Source organism: Triticum urartu, chromosome 4A (assembly GCF_056163025.1).
Source record: "Triticum urartu cultivar PI428250 chromosome 4A, HENAU_Tu73, whole genome shotgun sequence".
Lineage (NCBI taxonomy): Eukaryota > Viridiplantae > Streptophyta > Magnoliopsida > Poales > Poaceae > Triticum > Triticum urartu.
Window position 1 is genome coordinate 336,861,095 of NC_141876.1, and position 13,166 is coordinate 336,874,260.

The following is a 13,166-nucleotide window of genomic DNA, read 5'->3' on the forward strand; positions in this document are numbered from 1 at the left end:
CTCAAGGGAAAGGATATCATCTGATCGGTTCTGGAGCTATCCTCAGCGAAGCTATTATTCTTGCATTCTGTACAACCAAGGTCGCATCTTCCCACACAAGCGCCTTGACGTTGAAGCTATAGCTGGTCTGCCCTGTCTGGAAGAAGCTTTAGATTGCTTCAAGGAAGTTGGACTGCTGCCGTTCATTACTGACGAAGAGCATTGGAATGAAGAGCTGCTGCTTCAATTCTATGCCATACTTCACATCAGAGGGTACAGCAGAGATCCGAAGACTTGGGTCCTGGAGTGGATGACTGGCAATGTTCATCACGAAGCCAATGCATTTGACATCATTGAGCTTACTGGCTTGCCCACTCCTGGCGATCTCTTCGAGCAAGGCTGTCAGCTGCATACTGAAGCTATTGAGAGCATCTTTCAGCGGCCAGAACCTGATATGAGTCAGATGCTCAGCATGATGAAGCCATTGCCCCAAGATGCTGCTTATCCCACAGAGTTCTTCATTGAAGACCTTGAGTATGTGCCAAGAACCATCTATCACATCATCAGGCGAACTCTCTGGCCTATCAAAGGGCACTCTCCAAATGCCAAGCTTCAGGGTGCAATGAAGACTTTGGTCTTCTACATACTTCATGGAAAATGCTTCAATGCACAAGACTTCTTCATACGCCAACTTGCTGCATCAGGCATCGATCTGTTTGGTTTGAAGTTCTACGCCCCTTGGGTCATGCGGCTGATCAAGCTACACTCCGCCATCTCGTATCAGCCCTCAGCCCGCAACCATCAGGTCTTCTTGCCTGATGTGGACATGTCTACTGAAGCCATTTATTCTGAGCCTGCCAAGCAACCTCTAAGTCTTCAGAATGCAGAACATCAGAGTTTTACTCAAAACGTTGAAGGCGTTGAAGCAGTTTCTCGGGTGTATCCTTTGGCTGGCACTACACGTGCACCACACCCTGCTTCCACTGAAGCCACTGACAGTGCCACTGCTCCAAGACCCAAGAAGCGCACTCGTGTTCTCAACGACCGAGAGCTTCTTGTGGCTCTACATCAGAAATAGGATAGGCATCATGACTGGCTGAAGCGTCAGATGAAAAGCCTCTTGGTGGATGTTAATCGCACTCAAAATCTTGCCACCAAGAATGCTTTCGTTGCCCATGAAACCTGTCGCCGAACATGGAAAGGGCTCACGATGATGTGTTCTGAAGCTGATCTTCAAGAGGATGGCTTCACTGAGAGATTCAAGTTTGACTCCACACCTCCTCGAAGGGTTGTGCTGCTAGGAACTCCATCCCTTGAAGTCTCTAAGTTCTCTTCCTTTGCTGCCACAGTGACTGCCAGAATTATTGAGGAAGAAGACGATGCTACTTCACCGCCACCTCCTTCAGCACCTCCAAGCTCTTCTGCACCGCCAAACAACACCAACAACCCTGCTACTTCACCTACTCCTCATGGGAACGAGTAGAGGCTCTATGTGTTCAAACCTTTTTGGTCATTACTGACAAAAGGGGGAGAAGCATATGAGATTGATAGTCTTCAAGCGGGTCCATATGGGCGGGTGCCTTATATTTTGCTTCGTGCTTACAACTCTCGTTTTTGCTACATTTGGTTCTTATGAGTTGTAACACTTAAACTAGATGGTCGTCTGCTACTTATTTGCCACCTTGTTTTGCGAAGATAAATTCCGCATGTGCGATGATAAATTCCGCACTTAGCTCATTCTGCAGACGTCCATTTTCCATTATGCATGTCATTATCTTCATATACTTTCACATGCATAGTGGATTGTCATCATAAGTTGAAGTGGATATCCACAAGTACAACCTGCCATGTGCATTTGCATTCCAAAAGCAAATTAACTTATATGCACATCTTCAGGGGGAGCCCTTGCAACTTATGAAGACAATTCCTTATCCTTTACAATTTCACAGATTATATTCCCCGTTGAAAACTTCAACTAGTTTGTCATCAATCACCAAAAAGGGGGAGATTGTAAGTGCATCTAGTGCCACCCCTAGTTGGTTTTGGTGTATTGACGACAAACCTAGTTGAGGGACTAATGTGTTTGTGAGAATTGCAGGATAACACAGGTAGAAGTCCCTCATTGATTCGGTTTTACTACCAGAGATGATCCCTAAAAATGTATGAAGACATTGAAGTCAAAGGTGGTATATGAAGATATTCATATTGAAGACTTTCACAACAGAAGACACTATATGAAGCCTATGGAGCTCGAAGACTTACATCTTTCGTAGTTCTTTTTCTTTTGTGTTGAGTCATAGGAACCACCGTACTGTTAAGTGGGGTCCAAGAGAACCAGTCAGAATGACTGAAGTGATGCCTAAACCAAAAACCTATGTCTTCGAGTGAAGACTATGAGAGCGAATCTTGTCCAGAGTCGGACAAGTCAGCTTTTCTTGTAGCCCAAGTAAAGTTGTCGTGTGAGTTTGAAATCTGACCATTGGAACACGTGTCAGTTCCTTAGTGACCCAGGGTCATTTTGGACAAATCAGGTCGGGTTGCCAAGTGGCTATAAATAGCCCCCCCCTACAACCATAAATGGTTGGCTGCTTAGATTGAAAGTACGGCTTTTGTCGTTTGAGAGCAACCCACCTCGAAGCCTTTGAGAGAGAATTCCTTGCGAGGATAATGCCCTAACCACCAGAGCCAGAGAGAATTGGGCATCACTTAAGTCTTCTTGTCTGTGTGATCTGAAGACTTATTACACTTGAGGACTGTGCATCCTCCAGCCGGTTAGGCATCGCGTTCTGAGCATCCAAGAGACATTGTGGACTGCCGATGAACGAAGTCTGTGAAGGTTTGGGAGTCTACCTTGAAGACTTACCAGAGTGATTGGGCGAGGTCTATGTGACCTTAGCTCAAGGAGAATACGGTGAGGACTGGGTGTCCTGAGCTGCGTGTTCAGGACTGGGTGTCCGGGACTGTGTGTCCTAAGGTTTAAATACCTAGCCGCTCCATCCAGACGTACAGTTGTCACAGCAACTGGAACTGGTCCAACAAATCATTGTCTTCAACGAGTCACTGGTTTCATCTTCACTTCACTTTACTTATTGTTACTCCTTGTGAAGTCATTGTATGTTTGCACTATCATTTGTCTTCACTGAGTGACTGCGTGTTCTGTTTGGCTTCACAATATCTTCCTACCTGATCCTTACTACCTAGCTGCTGTTAGTCTTTGTGCTTTCACTTCACTGAATACTTGACTATGGTTTGCCTAGTGTAGTCTACCTTCCACTGCATGGTAATAGGTTTAATTTTATCGTTTGTCTTCAAAACTTCTATGTTCTGAAGACTTTCATAAAAATCGCCTATTCACCCCCCCTCTAGTCGATATAACGCACTTTCACCACTATACCCTCTATAATTTCATGAGCAATACTGGGATCAATTTCAATAAAATTGCCTTTGGCAATGCAATCCAAGAGTTGTCTACGAGATAAATTTAATCCAACATAAAAGTTGCGAAGAAGAATTCTAAAATTCACCTCTAGGGTGCAATTACGATAAAAACCCATCATTCTAAACCAAGCATCTTTTAAGTTTTCTCCTTGTCTTTTTTTGAAGTGAAGAACCTCAAACACGGGAGACAAAGGGGAAGATAGGGGACTAGCCATAATGACAAGCAAGCAATCCAACACACAAGCAAACGAGGAACGGGCAAAGAGAGGCAAATAGAGAATGAGAGGGAGGATAGAGAGAGAGGGCGAATAAAACGGCAAGGGTGAAGTGGGGGCAGGAAAACGAGGGGCAAATGACAAATAATGCAATGCAGGAGATAAGGGTTGTGATGGGTACTTGGTATGTTGACTTTTGCGTAGACCTCCCCGGCAACAGCGCCAGAAATCCTTCTTGCTACCTCTTGAGCACTTGCGTTGGTTTTCCCTTGAAGAGGAAAGGGTGATGCAGCAGACTAGCGTAAGTATTTCCCTTAGTTTTTGAGAACCAAGGTATCAATCCAGTAGGAGGCCATGCACGAGTCCCTCGTACCTACACAAACAAATAAATCCTCGCAACCAACACGATAAGGGGTTGTCAATCCCTACACGGTCACTTACGAGAGTGAGGTCTGATAGATACGGTAAGATAAAATTTTTGGTATTTTTATGATAAAGATGCAAAGTAAAATAAAAGGCAATAAAAATAACTAAGTATTGGAAGATTAATATGAAGGAAGATAGACTCGGGGGCCATAGGTTTCACTAGTGGCTTGTCTTGAGAGCATAAGTATTCACGGCGGGTAAACAAATTACCATTGAGCAATTGACAGAATTGAGCATAGTTATGAGAATATCTAGGTACGATCATGTATATAGGCATCACGTCCGAGACAAGTAGACGGACTCATGCCTACATCTACTACTATTACTCCACACATCGACCGCTATCCAGCATGCATCTAGAGTATTAAGTTCAAGAGAACAGAGTAACGCTTTAAGTAAGATGACATGATGTAGAGGGATAAACTCATGCAATATGAAATAAAACCCATCTTGATATCCTCGATGGCAACAGTACAATACGTGCCTTGCTGCCCCTCCTGTCACTTGGAAAGGACACCACAAGATTGAACCCAAAGCTAAGCACTTTTCCCATTGCAAGAAAGATCAATCTAGTAGGACAAACCAAACTGATAATTCGAAGAGACTTGCTAAGATAACCAATCATACATAAAAGAATTCAGAGAAGATTCAAATATTGTTCATAGATAAACTTGATCATAAACCCACAATTCATCGGTCTTAATAAACACACTACAAAAGAAGATGACGTCGAATAGATCTCCACAAGAGAGGGGGAGAACTTTGTATTGAGATCCAAAAAGAGAGAAGAAGCCATCTAGCTAATAACTATGGACCCGTAGGTCTGAGGTAAAGTACTCACACTTCATCAGAAGGGCTATGGTGTTGATGTAGAAGCCCTCCGTGATTGATGCCCCCTCCGGCGGAGCTCCGGAACAGGCCCCAAGATGTGATCTCGTGGATACCAAAAGTTACGGTGGTGGAATTAGGGTTTTGGCTCTGTATCTGGTAGTTTGGGGGTATGTAGGTATATATAGGAGGAAGGAGTATGTCGGTGGAGCAACAGGGGGGCCACGAGGGTGGAGGGTGCGCCCGGGGGGGGGGGGGGGGGGGTAGGCGCGCCCCCTACCTCGTGGCCTCCTGGTTGATGTCTTGACGTAGGGTCCAAGTCTTCTGGATCATGTTCATTCCGAAAATCACGTTCCCGAAGGTTTCTTTCCGTTTGGACTCTGTTTGATATTCCTTTTTCGCGAAACCCTAAAATAGGCAAAAATATAGCAATTCTGGGCTGGGCCTCCGGTTAACAGGTTAGTCCCAAAATTAATATAAAAGTGTATAATAAAGCCCAATAATGTCCAAAACAGAATATAATACAGCATGGAACAATAAATAATTATAGATACGTTGGAGACGTATCAGTAACCTGCTTGCCCCGACGGTGCCTGACATTACTGTTTAGACGTTTGTTGGAGGCCTCCACGAACACTGAGCATGTATTCACCTGGCTCAACACCAACTGTCATACTCATGACTCGGCGCCTTGCTCATGTATATCATCCATCACAACGACAATATATATAACAGCCTAGCTAGAGAGGATACTATGGTACAGAGTATGTACTATCGTGAGCGACCGATCATAATGCCACTACACACAAGTGTGTGTCTGATCGATTCGTCCATTATTCGTAAGTTACGCATGGTTGCGTGGTGTCTAATGGTGGTCGTCGAAGGCTAGCTGGCGACAAGAGCGGTTGCATGGACACATGCTTGTCAATACGTGCCGCATACGCTTCAAAGGCTCGTCATCCAGGAGTTCACATTTTACCACCACGCTAGCCTCTGACCGCCCCGGCCTACCGAAACCCCTTCCATCGCTAGAGCGTGCTTCCCGCCTGAAACGGTCAAAGTCTCTCCCAAACATCAATGTCGCATTCACCGGACTTAACTGCAGGTGCAGTTGATGTGTCACTGACATGCGGGCCAGATGCCCGTTGGGCCCACATGTCAGTGACCCAACGCACCTGCAGTTAAGTCACTGAAGCATCGTCCACATTCACGCCCGACGCGACCTCTCACTAGCACCGGCATTGCAGCAGCGCGACGGCCGAGAGAGCACCACCCGCATGGCATCCTGGTGCAAGCGACTGCTCGGCATTAACGACACCACAGCCATCCTTCCGTCTGCCGCCTACATTAATGACACGCGGCTGCCGGCGAACCTACTCCGGCGCTCGCCGTCCATCCGTCTACTGCGGCTCATTACCATTCGCCCGCTATATTAACTTGAGCCCCAGCTCCTAGCTATAGCCAAAGACCCACACTCATTATCCTCCGGTCCCTTCCTTCTGTCAGCACCACTCCAACCATGGCCTCCTCACACTCCAAAGCTCTCTTGGACATACTGTCGCAGGAGCAGATGAAGGACATCGGCGGCTCCACTCTGGGCATGATCCAAAGCTCTCTTGGAAGAACTGTCACAGGAGCAGACGAAGGACATCGGTGGCTCCGCTCCGGGCGTGCTCCAAAGCTCTCTTGGACGTATTGTCGCAGGAGAAGACAAAGGAGATCACCGGCTCCCCCCCCCCGGCCACCCTCTGCTACCACGACCACGAAGCCGGCGCGCGTGCGCGGGCGCAGCCTGCAGCGAGGAAGAGTAGTACACGGTAGGTCGCCGCCGCTTTGGTCCCAAGAAGGCCACCGCTCCTCCACTCAGTCGACGCCAAGCTTGGTGTGATAAACATCAGCGGCCAATTAACTTGACAGTGATGTGGAGGTGGAAATCTTCAGAACCTTGTGCTTTGGAGGAGGAAGTTATCGAGGTGTATGAGGAGGAGGGAAAGGCAATGGCCGGCTTTCTCGGGTTCATGGCCGGACATGGTGGTCGGGCGTCGGCAATCGTTTAGATTAGGTTTACAGTAGGTTTAAGTACGGTTTGTGCGAAATATGTAATGAATTTCATCCAGTTTATAGGAAAAGTTTTCGAAATGTAATGAATTTTATCCGGTTAATTTGAGATCTGCTTTGTTTACAAGAATTTCGTCCGGTTAGTTCATATAGTTGTCGAAAGGTATGCGGGCAGCATTGGATCAGTGTCCTCGGACAGATGCCAGTGTAAATTTGTGGGCTAGTGCTGGAGATGCCCTAACTATCATGCTATAATCATTAGCAGTGCTCCAGTATTTCGTAGGGAACAGTTATCCCACGATCAAAATCAGATCTGCCATGTTTCGCACTCCACCCACGTAAGAGTGTAGACTATTGCTTACATAAAAATGGAGCAAGTGGACGGCACTGTAACAGGTCATATCACTCAAACTAGCCCGCCTAACGCACGTGAAAGCACCACCCTCGTCATTTTGTTGTGTATTTCTATCGATCGATCGCACAAAAATGTTATGCTCTGCAAGTTCAAAAGGAAAAGGCGGCACACTTACGAGTCGTATGTGTCACGTTCATGTCGCACCCCCAACAGTCCGGCTCACATGCCTCTGACCAGAGGGGACACGCGTTGTCTTGCATTTTCATTGACATGTGGGACTGCAATTGAATAAATCGTTGATAGCTGAAATCTCATCGCTCCGCGGGCGTCGGCTAAGAAGGGAGAGACGGGGGAGGGAGAAGAGATCGCCCACCCGCCGCGCACGGACTCCAAGAAATATATGGTGATAATGTGAGGTGGGCCATGAGGGAGTCCGGACCGCTTCCATGCCCGCTTCTGACCGCCCTAACCCACCAGAAACCCCCCCTCCCCATGCGCGCTCCCCCCTCAGACGAGAGCTGCACACATTCATAGCAAGTAGTACCAGTAAATACTGGGCTATAAGCCCGCTTATGTGGAGGAGAGAGAGGCATTGACAAAGTCAAGGAGTGGGCTCTGCAAGAGCCCGTGTCTACACGTGCTCCTAGGTATAAAAAGCTAATTCTAAAAAAAGAGGCATAAAAAACAATTGTGTCTAAAAAAGAAAGGTAAAAAACATTTGAGAGGAAATAGATAGAGAGAAAGTGAGAAAAGGTTGTAACCTTATAGCCAACCTTATAGTCACCACTATGGTAGTATTACATGAGGAAGGAGGGAGTGGTGCACATGCCAAGTTCACTGGGCTGCCGTGTTTCACAAGCCTCAGTCATATAAGTGGAGACAATAGCTTTCGTCAAAAATAAATAATGAATACTCGTTGCTCATCCTCTATGGCCTCATTCGGTTTAAAGGATTTTTACAGGAAAAGCATAAGAACAAAGATTCCAAAGGAAAATTTCCTATAGATGCATTCGGTTAGTAAGAAAGGCATGTGGATTTTCATAGGAATACTATTCATTTCCTATGTTTTTGGAGGAATCTACACATCCACTCAAAGCTCATTTTGTGTGTAGGAACGAGGCAAGACAATTCCTTAGGACGGCAAGTTACATCCTATCAATTTTCTTTACTATTCCTAAATCCTACGTTTTGGTTTCGTCCAAACCGAATGAGCCTATATCGTAAAGAATACTTTCATTCGCCGACATGTGGGACGTCGACCATCCTGGTCCACCTGCCATGCACAAAATTATCCAGGTCCATCCCGGTCATAGCGCAGGCCCAACCTTTCCAACTGTAAGTTTGTTGGACAAAGGAACCATCTTGACTTCGTTGAATTCCACTTCTTCAAGAAAACTTACTGTACACGCAATACTGCTACCACATGCGAAGACTGGACGACACTGTACCGCGTCATATCACTGAAACCCACTAGGCCAAACTAGCCAGCCTAGGATTTGTACTCCCTCCATTTCAAAGTTAGTAGAACAAAGTTGAGTTATCTATTTTGGAATAGAGGGAGTATGTCTCTGTACTGCTATGATTTTGTGTTGTACGTCTCTGTACTTTTGCTATGATTTTCCTATAGTATGAACCAAATGAGGCCTGAATGTATCCGTGTCGACTATTGTCTGATTGATCGCTAAGCCTACAATTTTATGAGCTTGGGCTATGGGCCGATCGACGACAGATCAATATAAGTGTACCACGAGCTCATCAACCCCAACGTTTCTCTTTGGTGAGTGTTTTTCAAGTACTATAGCTCACACAATAGCTAGCCTACTAACACCAAGAATCATCAAACAAGCCCTGCTGATATGATAAACAGTTCAAACTTACATCTAATCATGCCATATATTACATCAAAAGTTGGTGAGGATACATCTGTTTCCATAACTCGGAGACGGTTTGCATGATTCACTATCAAACAAAAGTAGCAAGTACCGCCCACACAAGACAGTGCACTAGCCCTAAGATGGTTTGATAACACACATCGTTCTGGTAATTAAACACAATGCAAACTACCCTGAAGGATTAGTGCGACCAAGTATTTCTTGTCATCGATCTCTCGGGCAATGACCACAGCACAGACAATGGCATGGCAATCAATGTGTAGGGCGATACCCACAGGATGGACCGCGACATCGGAATCGGTCTCTGGGGCGATGTCCACAGGATGGACAGAGGCATCGGAATCGATCTCCTGGGCGCTGTCAATATGACAAACCACGACATCGAAAATGATCTCTAGGCCGTTGTCCAGAGGACGGGCTGCAACATTGGAATCATCAAGGATGTCCACCAGCACCTGCACAACCCTAACATATTAGCAAGCACGTTGCAAATAATCAAAAACCACATCTATGGTAAGCCATTAATTTTTACCTTGTGCAGCTCACCGGGGGATCCCATCCCTCAGGGGGCCATCTCCTCGTCCTAGATGGGGGCCATCACCTTTCCAGGGGAATACTGCTTCTCAACGGCGACTATCTCCTCAAACTCTGCCTTGAGCCTCACATAGGTGGCCATTAGAGTTTCTGGGGTAGGCACGGTGGGGCCCTTGCTGTTCTTCCAACTTTCTTTGAGGAGTTCGTCCGCCAACGTCGTCAACTCTTTGTCAAGTGCTTGTTTCTTGGAGTTTTTGTCTCCATGGGTTGGCCCACCAACACGGTCAACTCGTTGGTCGGTGCTCGCTTCCTGGAGATTGCTGTCTCAAGTGGGTTGTCCGCCGGCAACTCTTTGCCTAGTGCTCCAGGATCCATCAATGAACTGACAAACAAAAAGCAATCGAAAGGAAACCACAATCGCAATGAAAACGGGAAAAGAATAAGATGTGAGAATTGGTCGGTGCTTCACAAAATTAAGATTCTTGGAATGAAAACATAGTAGCATCACTGATTCGCCCACCTTTCCTTCGTCGGTACAAAATAAAAATGGCAGAAGTGAGTAGCCTGGAGTGAGGTTTTCTTCAAGAAAGGGGAGAAAGGGCTTAAATGAGCGTTCCAATGAAATGATGGTTGCTTCGTCGAGTCCAACTTCGAGGCCACTTTAGCAATTCTAGTAAAGATGTGGGTTTTCTGATATGACGGGTCATGACGGCCACAGCGGGGTGACCGGTTAGTCTCGACTGTAGCACCTCGCTGCGATTTGGTGAATGGCACACGGGCCAGGATGCTTTGATGTCCCGCATGAAGATAGAGTGGCTAGTCATATACGAGTACTCAATATTGTGCATCGTGACCGAGGCAGAGAAGAAAACAAGAGAACTACGTATTTATTTACGGTGTAGATTCACTCATTTTGCTCCATATGTACTATACTACTCATTTAGGGTGTAGTCTAGTCACTTGTTGAAATCCCTAAGGCAAATACTCCTTTTCGGTTTACAAGGCTATACTAGCAAGTAGTACTACAATAGTGGGATCAAATAGCAAATTTTTCTCATGTAAGAGCCTGGCTATATGCGTGCTCCAAGGCACCGCACCACGCCCCATCCCTACACAAAGACTGCCACGCAAGCATTCGCAACTGCCACGTTCGGGTTGCGCTTGGCTCTTCGCCTCTTCGAGAAGACGAACAAGGATGTTACTACTACTACTTCTATAGTATCGAATCCACTACTGCATGTCCGTCCACCGCGTGCGGGAGGGATAGCTTGTTGCCCTTCCTCATCTACGAGCCACCGCGCGCATGGGCAAGGGAGAAAGCATGTAGTAGTAGAATCAAGCTTCTCCTTGTTGTATGAGTTGACGCGACACATCATAGCACTAGCGCCACATGGTTGCCTCTAAACTTGGCTGAAAGACCCGTAGTGTACAATATATTTTCTGCAACCTCTAACATTTACCCCACCACAAATTAAAATATATATTCCTGTCTTGACCAGATGAGCATGCAAACTACAACCACCAGGATGACAGGTAGGGCCAGAAGATTATTTTAATCAAAAAAAAGCTTCAAGACGACCTCATAGCATGGAGCCGACCCCAAGCATTTTAAGCTTAGAGGCACGGTACACGCTATCCTACACTACTCTACACATGAAATTGCCACACAAGCATCCGGGCTGCGCTTGGCTCTTCGCCTCCTCAGGAAGTAAAACAATGATGGAGTACTACTATAGTGGAGGAGTACTACAGTATGCTCCTGGCCATCTGACACCGAATGAACTGCTGCATGCCCACCGCGTGCGGGAGGGAGAGCATGTAGAGAAAGCTTCTCCTAGTCCTACCAGCCACCACGCTCCTGGGTGAGGGAGGGACGCAGCTTCATTGACTTACTGCTCCTGTCTTAGCGTGTATGACAGGTGGGCCCAACAGGTGGGTGGCCACCTGTCATACAGTCAAAGGCAGGTGCAGTTAATGCACCGGAGCTCAGTTTGCGAGGGAGAGAGCGTTGTAGTAACCCAAATTCTTGTTGTTGTACGAGTTGACGTGACCCATCAAAGCACTCCACTCGATATATTTCAATAATTTGCGTTTACCAATGAATTAACTACAACGCATGCATGCATGTCGTGACTTTCCTTTTGATACTTGCATGTGTTGATTTAATGCACCTTGCCAAATTTTGCCTATAAATTTAACTAACCAAATGTTCATGCATGTCACAAAAATTACATCATTGAAAACTATGTTCAAATACGAACCAAATGATATAATTTTTGTTAACATGCACTAACATTTTGTTAGTTAAATCTTTGGTCAAAATTGAGCACCAATTACAAAGGGGCCCAATAAATATTGTACTCTGACATTTTGTTTTGAGGATACTCCCACATAGAAAATATAAATAATAATGCTTGTTGGGGCAGCCCACGTTTCCGATAATGTTAACTGTGGGCTTGTTCACAAATTTTACGAGGCGGTGGTTGTTCATTTAATGGAGGTTCTTGTACCAGACTTGAATGATACAAAGTGCGACCTAGCACACCGTAACACCACTTGGAATAAGCAGGTAGCTATCTCGAAAATTAATCAACATCTCAAAAAAAGGGTGACTTGTCACGTACACAATTTTGAACGATTGTTTGATGGAGTGAAAAAGGAAAACTACCCCACTATGTATATATAGGCTAGAGCCTCCGCGCTTGCTTGCTAGGGTCGCTCTATTCACACACTCTCATCCTCTCCATATCTAAACAAGATAGTGGTGGTAACACTGTCTTTCTCCCTTCAAAAACACTGTCTTTCTATCCACACCGCTAGTTACAGATCCGGACATATCCCCCTCCGCCGGTGAAGGGGAGGAGGGGCAGCGTCTAGGCCATCATTAACAGCAAGGGAGGAGACCCACTGCCATCCGCACCATTATCTCTGGCTGAGCGCCGGCGCGGGAGGTCCTCCGATCCCTTCGTCGTTGCCCTAGTGTGGGCGGATCCGGCCTCCCGCTGCCCACCTATCCACATCTCGACGACCTTCAGGTATATCTTCCCTCGAAACTGCCCTATCTCTACTTCCCCAGCTCACTACGTCGCTGCATGTGCGTCATTTTATACCTCTCAGCCCCTCTCGATCGGATGATTCGATGTCACCTGTTTTTTTTCTTCTACTGTTAGAGGTAAAGTTACTTCATGGAGTCGAATCTTATACTTGGTTCAGACAAGAAATAGGGTGGGGGGGGAATTTAGTATGTACATCAGACTTGGTACAAACAGGAAGGAAAGGGGGGAAAGTAGTACAGACTGGTCATCCAACAGGTCTTTTGGTCGAAGAGGGAAATATATGGGAAACGTTGTACACAGTGGTATGACCAGGACTAGTTTGCTATCCACACATAGGAGTAGGGGGCTAGAGTGAAGAAAAATGGGACCAACCCAGATATGTTTC